The sequence below is a fragment of the Theobroma cacao genome, chromosome 1 (genome assembly GCF_000208745.1).
Source record: "Theobroma cacao cultivar B97-61/B2 chromosome 1, Criollo_cocoa_genome_V2, whole genome shotgun sequence".
Classification (NCBI taxonomy): domain Eukaryota; kingdom Viridiplantae; phylum Streptophyta; class Magnoliopsida; order Malvales; family Malvaceae; genus Theobroma; species Theobroma cacao.
Genome location: NC_030850.1, coordinates 28,519,663 through 28,531,601, shown reverse-complemented (window position 1 = coordinate 28,531,601; position 11,939 = coordinate 28,519,663).

The window sequence follows — 11,939 nt, the reverse complement described above, 5'->3', positions numbered from 1 at the left end:
TTGATTCATAAAGATAGCCACTATTCGTAGTGGAAAAACAGAGAATTCTTGATTAAGGATAGATCTTCCTCTTCACATTTATCTATTGTTGGTTCCAAAGAACGTGCTAGAGAGAGGATAAATAGCACTTTTGGAATGACACGAAAATTCTTTTCAAGTAAAAAACTGATTAAAGAAATTTGAAAATGGAAGTTTAAAGCTCGTTGGAGGAATAATTTAAGTGCTGAGAGTAAGCAGAAAATAAAAAAAAAGTAGACAAAACACAATGATTTATACTGGTTCAGTCCCTTGACCTACATCCACTACCTTGATCTCTCAATCAAGGATTTTCAAACCAATTCACTAAAATCAGTAGAATTTCTAAGCTTCCATAAAACTTTTACAATGTCTTTTCACAGACTCGGCTACAACCTTTAACAATGATTTTTTACGAGATCAACCAAAACCCAAAACTAACTTTTCGAAGGTTAAGTTAGATACTATAATAACAACCAAGCTAACCTAAGCTTGATCTACCCCTTAGAGTGCCTCACACACTCAAAGTAAACGAGAAATAAAGAAAAGATGAAGTACGAATGATCACTTAGCTGATCTAAGATGTACAAAGTTAAGCTCAAACATTTTTTCAAAAGATGGAGTGAAATACAAGTGTAAAGAGAAGGTTTTTAGTCTTCTAAGCTCAAAATCACTTAGATAACTTCTCTATATGATTGTTGACTATTAGAGAGGCTTTAAATACTGAAAAAATCACTTCTGGCCGTTGAAGACAAAAACTAGCTATTTTTGGCCATTATTTTGTTCTTTTGTGCTTAAATTCAAATTTCTGATAGTGAGCTTTTAGCTGGTTAATCATACTTCTTAGTCGATTAAGTCTTCTCTATCTTGCAGTTTATTTTTCTGTGTCAACCAATTAACGGCAGCTTTAACTAATTAACAACTTTTTGTTTTCGAGCACTTTCAAACACTATTATTGGCCAACCTCCTTTCAACAAATTTATAATCCCTTTAACTGATTGAAACTTCTCTCCATTCATCCTTAATTGATTAAAATGGACTCCAATCAATTAAGAATTCTTCAACTTTAAATCTTTTGGTTTGGTGCTTGGACGATCATTAATATTTTCAATTTGAATTTTGGCGTTTCTTGACACTTTATCTTTAACATTTAACCAATTAATTTTTTTTCCTTTAACCAATTAAAAGGCTTATGGTTTACATCCAGCACTTGCTTAACTGATTAAATCTTGTGTTAACCAGTTATGACCTTTCTGTCTGTCCTTAGTGTAGTGCCCAAAATTGCTTTAATTAATAAAGGATTTGTGTTAATCGGTTAAGACTAATCTGTCTTCATTAAAGCTCTTTCTTTTTGGCTTGTTTGACCCCATCTTGCAACTAAACAAGCATGTTGACTTGCTTTTTCCTGCACATTTAAACAATATAATTAGACACCAATGAATGGGCATGTTTTGCTATAATAAAAAACATATAGAGTCAATATTCTCCCTCTCTCTTATTTTTGATGATGATAAAACACTCCTAGATTAAGACTACAATGTTTATGTTGAATATGAATGCTTCAAATCTATATGCATAATGAGTTGCTCCCCCTTATTCAATGCATCTAGTTTTCTTTAAAGATTTGCAATGAAATATTTATAATATCCATAATAACTAAGCAAGATATGCAATATCCATAATAGTTAAGCAAGATATATTGAATATCCATAATAACTAACACATAATATTTAACAAAACCATAACTAAGCATCACACACATAAATTAAACATGAAGTCTATTAAACTCTATTTAACTTAGTTTTCTTTCTCTCTTTTTGGTCATCATTAAAAAAGATATTCAAAACTGCCCCTTAATGAGTGCATATAGATTTTTCTTTAATCTTCAAATCAGACTTTAATGAATGAGAATCAAAAGCACTCATACACCTAAGTCATACAAGCTTATAAATATAGATCAATAACTTCAAGAGTCAAGCTTGTAACTATATAAGAACAAATGTATGGGAGTTAAATCATTTCAATAACTTGTCAAGGAGCACTCAAATACTATTCAAGCAAATTGGATCATTTTGTCATAGTCAAAACTATAATAAATTTAAAGTTAACAATCTTCCCCTTTTTGAAATGCAAAACTATGAGCATAATTTACATTTGAAATGATTTTAAAATCTCCCCCTCAACATATGCATAAAATTAAGAGGAAATTGTGGGAGATGACCTTTCTTTATAAAGACATTTTAAAAGTAACCATCAAAATAAGTTTAACTGTTTTTACCCATATTTAGTCATGACTTGACGAAAATACCCTTTAAACTATTTCAAATGAATTAAACTATTCACCATAATTTCTCCCCATTACTCCTTATTTGTGCTTCGGATTTCTCTCTCACCATCCAGTCTTTCAAATTTTATCGATTTCTCTGTTCGGCATTCATCTGTTATGCTTCTGATTTCTCTCTCCCGCGTTTTCAGATTTCTCTTTCTTACGCTTTCAAGACACCAAGCAATGTTTTTGACGTGCTTGGGTGGGTGGGTGGCTGTTTGAGAAATTCGATTTTTAGGTATTTTGGATAAAAATAAAACTGTAAAAATAATAACAAATGTATAAAATAGCTTTTAATTGAATCAATTCGAGATCTAGATACCAATAAACTCAAAATTTTGAAATTTATAAATCTAGGTTTTCAAAGAAATTTTTTTTTAGTCAAAGTAGGTGTTTTAGATAAAAAAATATTTGTATTTTGATTTATAAAAACATGTTAGAAACACTTTAATCTATGCCAAATTGTCAGAAAAACAAAAAAAAAAGTTGAGAGGATTTGAAGTTTTGGTTCGTAAGTAACAACAACAACATTTTAGACATTAAAGTATAACAAAATGTTTTTGAATATGTCATGTAATAATAATATTTTTTCAACATGGCGTGTAACAACAATATTTTTTTTTCAACATGGCGTGTAACATGTTTTTTTACATTACGTGTAACAACAGTATTTTTTTTCAACATGACGTGTAACAACCTAACCATGGCTTGTCACAAGTTTTTGTACATGACGTGTAACAACCTAACTATAGCTTGTCACAGGATTTTGTACTTGGCTTGTCACATATTTTTGTACATAGCATGTAACACGCTAACCATGGCTTGTCACAAGTTTTTGTACATGGCGTGTCACATATTTTTGTATATAGCGTGTAACACGCTAACCACGGCTTGTCACAGGTTTTTGTACATGGCGTGTCACATATTTTTGTACATAGCGTGTAACATACTAATTATAGCTTGTCACAGATTTTTGTACATGGCGTGTAATATCATAGCGTGCAACTTCATTAAGGGTAATTTTGTCAAACTTGGCTAAAAATAGTTAAACTTATAAAGAGTGCTATTTTTAAAAACATCTTATTTTTAAGGACTACTTTTTAAAATGCCCCTAAAATTAAATTTGCTTATAAACCTTTTCCCCCTTTTTGTTATATAAAAAAGGTTAAGAAAAGTAAGCATTAAACACTTAAGCTCAAGAAATAATGGTTAGCAAAATCCATCAAGAATATAAGCATTAAGACCGTGAATATGTAACCAGAAAGTCACCAAGTCATCATATATATGCACTTAATATCCTTAACCAAGTCATTAAGAAATATACTCATTAAGCGCATTCAAGTATTAATTCATCAAGAGAATCATCAATAAGAATGCCACGTGTATATATCTCTGTAAGCAAAATGTGGACATAACATTTATGAAGTTCAAGAAAGATCAACATAAAGATGTTCAATAAGCACATAAGCCAAATTTCAACTCCAATACCAAGTGTTAAAACTCAATATACCAATTGATAGATACAAGTAAAATTTCTCCCTTTGTACAAGCACAATATCAATTATGAGAGATGGAATCATTTTACAGCTTATTAGATCAATTGGTATAGCACTAGTAAAGACTTCCTTTATCATCAAGCATTCCAAGCATATCAACTTCAAGTCTCAAAACATTTAAGAAAGATATGATCAATTTAAAGCACAAAGTGAGAAGAGACAATTATAAAACTTGATGCTAATTTTAAAGCTAGACACTAATTGAGAAAACTTAAGGTTTGATACCAATTATGCATTTCAACATTCAAGTTTAAGTGAGAAGCAATATAAGGCACGATATCTATTTTGGTGTTTAGAAAGATGTTACCGGTAGCAAAAAGCACTAAATATTGAACTCACCAAACCTTGTTGTTGAAGATCTTAATTTCTTACGATATCAAGGACAATGATTGACTCCCCCTTAAGAAATCATAAACTCAACACAAATTGTTAGAGATCCTCAATAGATCAAATATTAAGAGAGAAATCATAAGCCTAGAATAAATGAGCATTCAAATGGATATTCAATTTATTTCCCTAATACTCAAGTATTCACGAAACTAAAAAAGTATGAGCATTTGAATAGATGTTCAACATATGCATCAAATACTCATATTTTCAAGAAATATTTGCAAAGTAGTTCCTAGGCATGTCTAAGGTATCATTAGACTTCAAACATCATTCTCAATCATCATCAAGCATTCATTATTTATTCTCAATATCAATCAACCAAGTAGCATTAATCAAGCATTTCTAGGGAATTCCCTAATTCATATATAAAAATAGCAACTTAAGGAGAACTTAAAAAAATATAATCATTAAGCATTTTTAACAAGTATTCTTTCAAATCATTTTCAAGCTGACATTCATTCAAGTCATTTTAAAGCAAGCATTGAATGATGTATTCTCCAAATTATATATGAAATTGTCAATTCGAGGAAAACTTTCACAAAAGGCGTATCATTATTAATAAAGCATGACTAAAGCATTTTGCATTTATTGCAATATTGTATGAGAGTTATGATCAAATAAACACAATCATGATTACAAAAAATAAAATGGCTATATTCATTAATCATGATTTCATTTTTCACAAATATCTAGACATATATAAAAAAAATACAAGCATTGAATTTAACGTAGTACATGCTATTTCTTAATATTTTTCATAATTCATGAATGATACTAAAGAAATTTGAAAATAAAACACTCAACTCATAAATATATTCAAAGTGAACATTCAATCATCAATGAATACCAATTATCAAGATTCAAGAAAGAGATATTTAATCTAAGCACATTAGGCATTCATTGCTAACTAAAGCCATAGGCTATATTTTATTTGACACGTCAAGTTGTTTATGGTGACCTATAAGCTAAAGTTGGATGCACGCAAAATCTTTAGATCATGTAAACGTTAAGGCTCAATGAACACATAGTTAACATTTAAATGCATATTCAAAATAAAGTTCAACTATGTCAACTCATAATATATGCCATGATCAAACTTGACAATTAAATTCATATTCAAATGCATAGCTCAAGTTAAGTTTTAGAGTTTAAACCTTAAGGTCAAGCAAAATGAAAAATCATGTAAGCATATGTCTTGACCAATATAATAGATGAACCAAAATTTATATTCATGTAGTTCAACAAGTTCATCATGATCAATTTCATAAGTATAATCAAAGAATCAATCTTGAAACTATCATTTAAGCACAATCATAAAGCATATTTCAAAGATTGATTTTATGATTCATTGTAAAGATTTTTCAACATAAGCACATGAACATTTCATTTCTCAAGACATGATTTTTCATTGTAAGCACATGAGGATTTATGGAATCAATATGAGTATCATGCTTGGGAATAGATAAATTTAAGTAATCAAAATGGATTTCTCATTTTTCTGCAAGTTTTGCAATTTCAAGAATATGTACTTGCAACAAATGATCATGAAAGTATTCATAATGCATGTTTTTAAGAGTCAAGAATCATCTTTGAAAAGGAAATTCAGGGAAGAAAATATTGCAATGGACAAAAAGTAAAGTAAAAAGATATTTTGGCACTTAAAACTTGTCCATTTTGGTTTAAGAGTACTCAAGAGTTGACTACATATCCCTGAGGTCGACTTTTTATCATTCCAGTAGTATTGTTTGCATTTTGTTCTCCAATAGTCGACTATACTTGATCCTTGCACATTAAAAAGCCAAAAAAAAATACAAAACGTGCAATGTTCCAAGGTACAATGATCTCAAAATATAAATTTGTGTGAGAACAATTTAGAATTTCATTTCAACCATGTTTAGAACATCATTTTGGACATGTATGATCAAAGATTCTTCAAGAAAAACATATGAACTTAAATTTTAGCTTTTATTGCTCATTGTTCACAAGTTCTAAAAAGTTGAAATACTCATTTGAAGAATCATGTCTCTAATATACTCAAGCATAATAAATTTTCATCATGATGCGTGAATATGACTTATAAAATGTTCAAGCATTTTAAGCAACGTTTAAGCATAATAAGTATCAAATTTAACATTTTCAACATTTTCCCAACATATAGAAAAAAATGCCCTTGAAGTCATTCATTTGCAATAAAAATAAGTTATAATAGCATTTTTTAACATAAGGCATACTTGTTCAAGTTTTATATCATTGAAATCATTGTAACCTCAAGCATTACAAGTAGATTTGTTCATTTGCTTAAAATATCATCAATGTCTAATTATAATACTCATGATTATGCTTAAGAAAACTCTTTCAATCTATTTCATCACTCATGAAGGAAATATCAAGCAAAATGGGTTTATGCAATTCATGTATCAAATCAATTTTGCTCAACCATGCTATATCATCAAAAACAATAAATCAATTTTAATCAAAGAGAATAAAAAGATTTTGCAAGAAATCAATTGATAAAGATTTAATCTTTATTTACAAACTTTTCAATTTGAAACATTTAAGATTAGACATGTTTTGTGAAAAATCATGAGCTCAATGTCACTCAATTTTGTTCAATTATGCTTTAAATGATTTATGAAATGTGTAATAAGCATAATGAATTATGTTTATGCATGTCCAGGATCATTTTTAAATATCTCACAATCATGTGCCAAAAATGCCCTTATGATCATACAAGCTTACAAGCAAGCCACATCCAATAAGAACAAGTCATAAGTATTTTCATTATAAAACAAACTTGTTCAATTCATAAATCATTCTAAACTTAATGGATGACAACATTTTTCTCATATAAGCTCATTTTGCTTTAAAAGTACCAATTAAAGTAGTTAAAACTTTCAAGCTCATTATCAACCATATTGAACTATTCAAGCAAGTTCTAGTATGTAATTCAAGATTGTTCAAATGGTCAACTTATGTTAGGCACAAAGAAATCGAGGATAGCTTTTTTTGTTTAACTCAATTTTCCTTGTTTTAGGCTGCTTGAATAGGTGTCAATGTAAGTCATTAAGTATGCTCATATTTCTATCACATTATCCAACCTTTTATGTTTTAAAATTATGCTAAAAAATCATTTTTCCTCAAAGAAGTAGTATGAAAACAATTTCACAATACATGAGAAAATTTTATAGTAACAATTTTTCATAATCAAGCAATCTTAATGAAACAATATTCTTAAAATAAGAATGATATTTATTTAAGATCAAATATAAGTACATACTCAATCTTAAGATTCATACTTCCTTGCAACTTATAGCATGTATCATATCAAATCAAGTTGCATACCCAAGATTTATTAATAAAGCTCAAAGAATTATGCGCTTAATATTCAAGTAAGAATAGGCAACCAAAGTTTTCAATTAAGAAAAGCAAACAATTTTAGAAACCAAGCTACATGAATGAAACTTTCAATAAATGAGCAATCAAAATTCTTATTTAAACAAATAAAAGAGTTTTAGTATAGAGATCACCCATTTTCCTTTATGTGTGACTAAAGAGCATTCATTCTTCAAGAATTGTTCCTTCTTGCTGTAGCATACCTACAAGAGACATTTTTCATCTGATCTTTGATATCCAAATTGCTTTGGATCCTTGAAAGTTACAATCGTCACACAAAATTCCTTTTGGAACCCACACTTGTTTAAATTTATAAGGTAAATATTTTTAATTGGACAAATGTATGAATAATAACTAAAAAAGGTGCAATGATTGCATTTGGTCATTTTGGAAGATGAGGAATTCATGAAAGCCTTTTATTTCTCATTTAATAAATCTTGAAATTTTCTTTTCACATCAAAATTTCCTTTTTCCAAAATATCAATTTTCTTTTGGTAAGCTTTAAAATCATTTTCTAAATTTTCATTTTCTTTTTCCAAGTCAATTTTTCGTCTCATCAAAACTTCATTTTCAACATCGAGTATGAAAATAATTTTCTTGTGCTTCATATTCATTTTCTCAAACTCAAATGCTAAATCCTCAAAAGCATCATGCAATTCATCAAAAGCATTTGAATTAAGTTCACAATATGAAGAAATTACCTTTATCTCTTTAAGAGCAATAAGGCATAATTCAATTTGATTTGAGGATTCATCTTTATTTGATCCCTTGTCTGCATTTGCCATGTTGCTTGTTGAGCATTGATTCTCACAAGACTTGCCTTCCAATTCCTTTTCCTTCTTTGTTTCTCCATATAACTTTTTTAATTTTTCTCAAATTTCCTTGGCATCTTTACGCATGAATACTTTATTGTATTCTTTATAATCAAGTGCACAAATGAGAGTGTGCATGGCCTTAAAGTTGATTTGTACTCTCCTCATTTTAGCTTTTGTCCACTTATTTCTATCTTTGGGAGTTTTCTCATCATTTACCAAATTTGTAATTATAGGAATGAAAAGACCATTGTTAATGACATCCCATATCTCATAGTCATAAACCCTAACATAAATAGACATTTTAGTACTCCAATAAGAATAGTTTGATCTATCAAATAGAGGTGGTCTATTTGTGGATTGACCCTCAGCAAGAAAAGATTTTTGTAGAGCCATTTGGATCTCCCCTAAGAATGTTAATCCTTAAAAATGAAGGTTAGACTCTGATACCACTTGTTGGTCCTAAAGAGCGTGTTAGAAAGGGGTGAATAACACTTTTGGAATGGCATATAAATTCTTTTCAAGTAAAGAGCTGATTAAAGGAATTTGAAAATGGAAGTTTAAAGCTCGTTGGAGGAATGATTTAAGTGCTAAGAGTTAGAAGAAAATAAAAGAAAGTAGACAAAACATAATAATTTATAGTGGTTCGGTCCCTTTGACCTACATCCATTACCTTGATTTCCCAATCAAGGATTTTCAAACCAATTCACTAAAATTAGTGGAACTCCCAAGCTTCCACCAAGCTTTTACAATGGCTTTTCACAAGCTCAACCACAATCTTTAACAATGATTTTTCACGGAATCAACCAAAATTCAAAACTAACTTTTCTAAGGCTAAGTTAGAATCTATAATAATAACCAAGTTAACCCAAGCTTGATCTACCCCTTAGAGTGCCTCGTACACTCTAAGTAAACGAAAAATGAAGAAAAGATGAAGTACAAATGATCACTTAGCTGATCTAAGATGTACAAAGTTAAGCTTAAACACTTTTTCATAGGAAAGGAGTGAAATACAAGTGTAAAGAGAAACTTTTTAGTCTTTTAAGCTTAAAATCACTTTGGATAACTTTTCTATATGATTTTTGACTGTTGGAGAGGCTTTAAATATTTGAAAAGTCACTTTTAGCCGTTAGAGACAGAAACTAGGTGTTTTTTGTCGTTATTTTGTCCTTTTGTGGTTAAATTCAAATTTCTGATAGTGAGCTTTTAGTTGGTTAACCATACTTCTTAGTCAATTAAGTCTTTTTTGTTTCGCAGTCTGTTTCTCTGTGTTAACCAATTAACGACAGCTTTAATTGATTAATAACTTTCTATTTTCAAGCATTGTTTTTTGCAAACCTCCTTTCAACAAATTAATACTCTCTTTAATTGATTGAAACTTCTCTCCATTCATCCTTAATTAATTAAAATGGAGTCCAACCAATTAAGAATTCTTCAACTTTAAATTTTTTGGTTTGGTCCCTTGGACGGTCATCAATATTTTGAATTTGAATTTTGACGCTTCTTGACATTTTATCTTTAACCTTTAACCAGTTAACCCTTTTCCTTTAACCGATTAAAAGGCTTCTGATTTGCATCTAGCACCTGCTTAACTGATTAAACCTTGTGTTAACCAGTTAAGACCTTTTTGTTTGTTCTTAGTGTAACTCCCATAATTACTTTAGTTGATTAAGGATTTGTGTTAATCGGTTAAGACTAATTTGTTTTCATTAAAGCTCTTTCTGTTTTTTTGCTTGTTTTACCAATCAATCCATCTTGCAACTGAACAAGCATGTTGACTTGCTTTCTCCTGCACACTTAAACAATATAATTAGATATAAATGAATGGGAATGTTTTGCTATCATCAAAAACATATAGAGTCAATAGTCTCTCTCTCTTATTTTTGATGATGACAAAACACTCCTAGATTAAGAGTGCAGCGTCTATGTTCAATATGAATGCTTCAAATCGTTATGCGTAATGAGTTGTTCCCCTTTAATTAATGCATCTAGTTTTCTTTGAAGATTTGCAATAAAATATTTATAATATCCATTATAACTAAACAAAATATACAATATCCACAGTAGCTAAGCAAGATATATTGAATATCTATAATAACTAGTATATAATATTCAACAAAACCATAACTAAGCATAACACACATAAATTAAACATGGAGTCTATTAAACTTTATTTAACTTAGTCTTCCTTCTCTCCTTTTTGGTTATCATTAAAAAATATATTCAAAATTCCCTTTTAATGAGTGCATCTAGATTTTCCTTTAATCTTCAAATTAGACTTTAATGAATGATAATCATAAGTACTCATACACCTAAGTCATACAAACTTATAGATATAGTTCAATAACTTCAAGAGTCAAGCTTGTAACTATGTCAGAACAAATGTATGTAAGAACTTTTCAAGGATCACTCAAATAATGTTCAAGCAAATTTGATCATTTTGTCATAATCAAAACTATAATAATTTTAAAGCTAACATCTATTATTTGTGGCGGCTCTCAATCGGCATATATTGTTAAGTTAGAAGGAAAAGGGGACGTAGCCATATATATGTAATAAACAAAACTCTTGTACAAGCTTCCCCATTAAAGGCGTACTAGGCTAAGGCCTACACAACTGCCAAACGACACTAATCCAATTAGACGTGCAAAACCTATCATTAACTAATCACTTTAATATTAATTGAGCTCTCATGCTTGTCTTATAATAGGACTAAACTATCAGTCTGTTTTATTAAACCAAAATTACCAATTAATGGAAGGCCACATAATAGAACATTCTAACATTCTCCTACTTGGGCAATATTAATTGAAGTTTATTTTGGCCTGAAGAAAATACTTTAGAAAACAAGACTCCAAACTGATTGACCTAATTTTGATGTGCCACAATTTATAAATATTTAGCCCTTAGTGACAACGTCTTAATGATCCTGTCCAATAGAAACATCTAATATTGAATTATGGCAGTCATTATGCCATTTATTATCATAAGACCAATCCATAGTTAGAAGTACCATTGATCCTATTAACAATGGATCTTAGTGTGTCTGTGTAGCAAGAAATTAACACCTAAATGTGATCTTAATGTGTTATTTTCATTGTTGGTCCTTTTGCTGATTTCTCTAAACTTAGTGAGAAATCTATTCGACATTAACAACATGCCTGTATGTCTCCCACTTATCCTCGAGGTTTCTTGCTGGTATCATTCATGAGATATACCAGTAAAATACTCTTGAGATAGACATCAATCTCAAGTTTCATAAAGCATATATGCAAAATAGCAATTAAATGTACATGTACAAAAAAAAAGTGTGGATTATTAATTAATGATGATCATTAACAAATATAAAATCAGACATCTCATGAATGTTTAAAAACAAATAGAAAAGGCCTCAACACAACTAAATGTAAGCTATGATGTGAGAGTTATATAAATAACATACTCCCA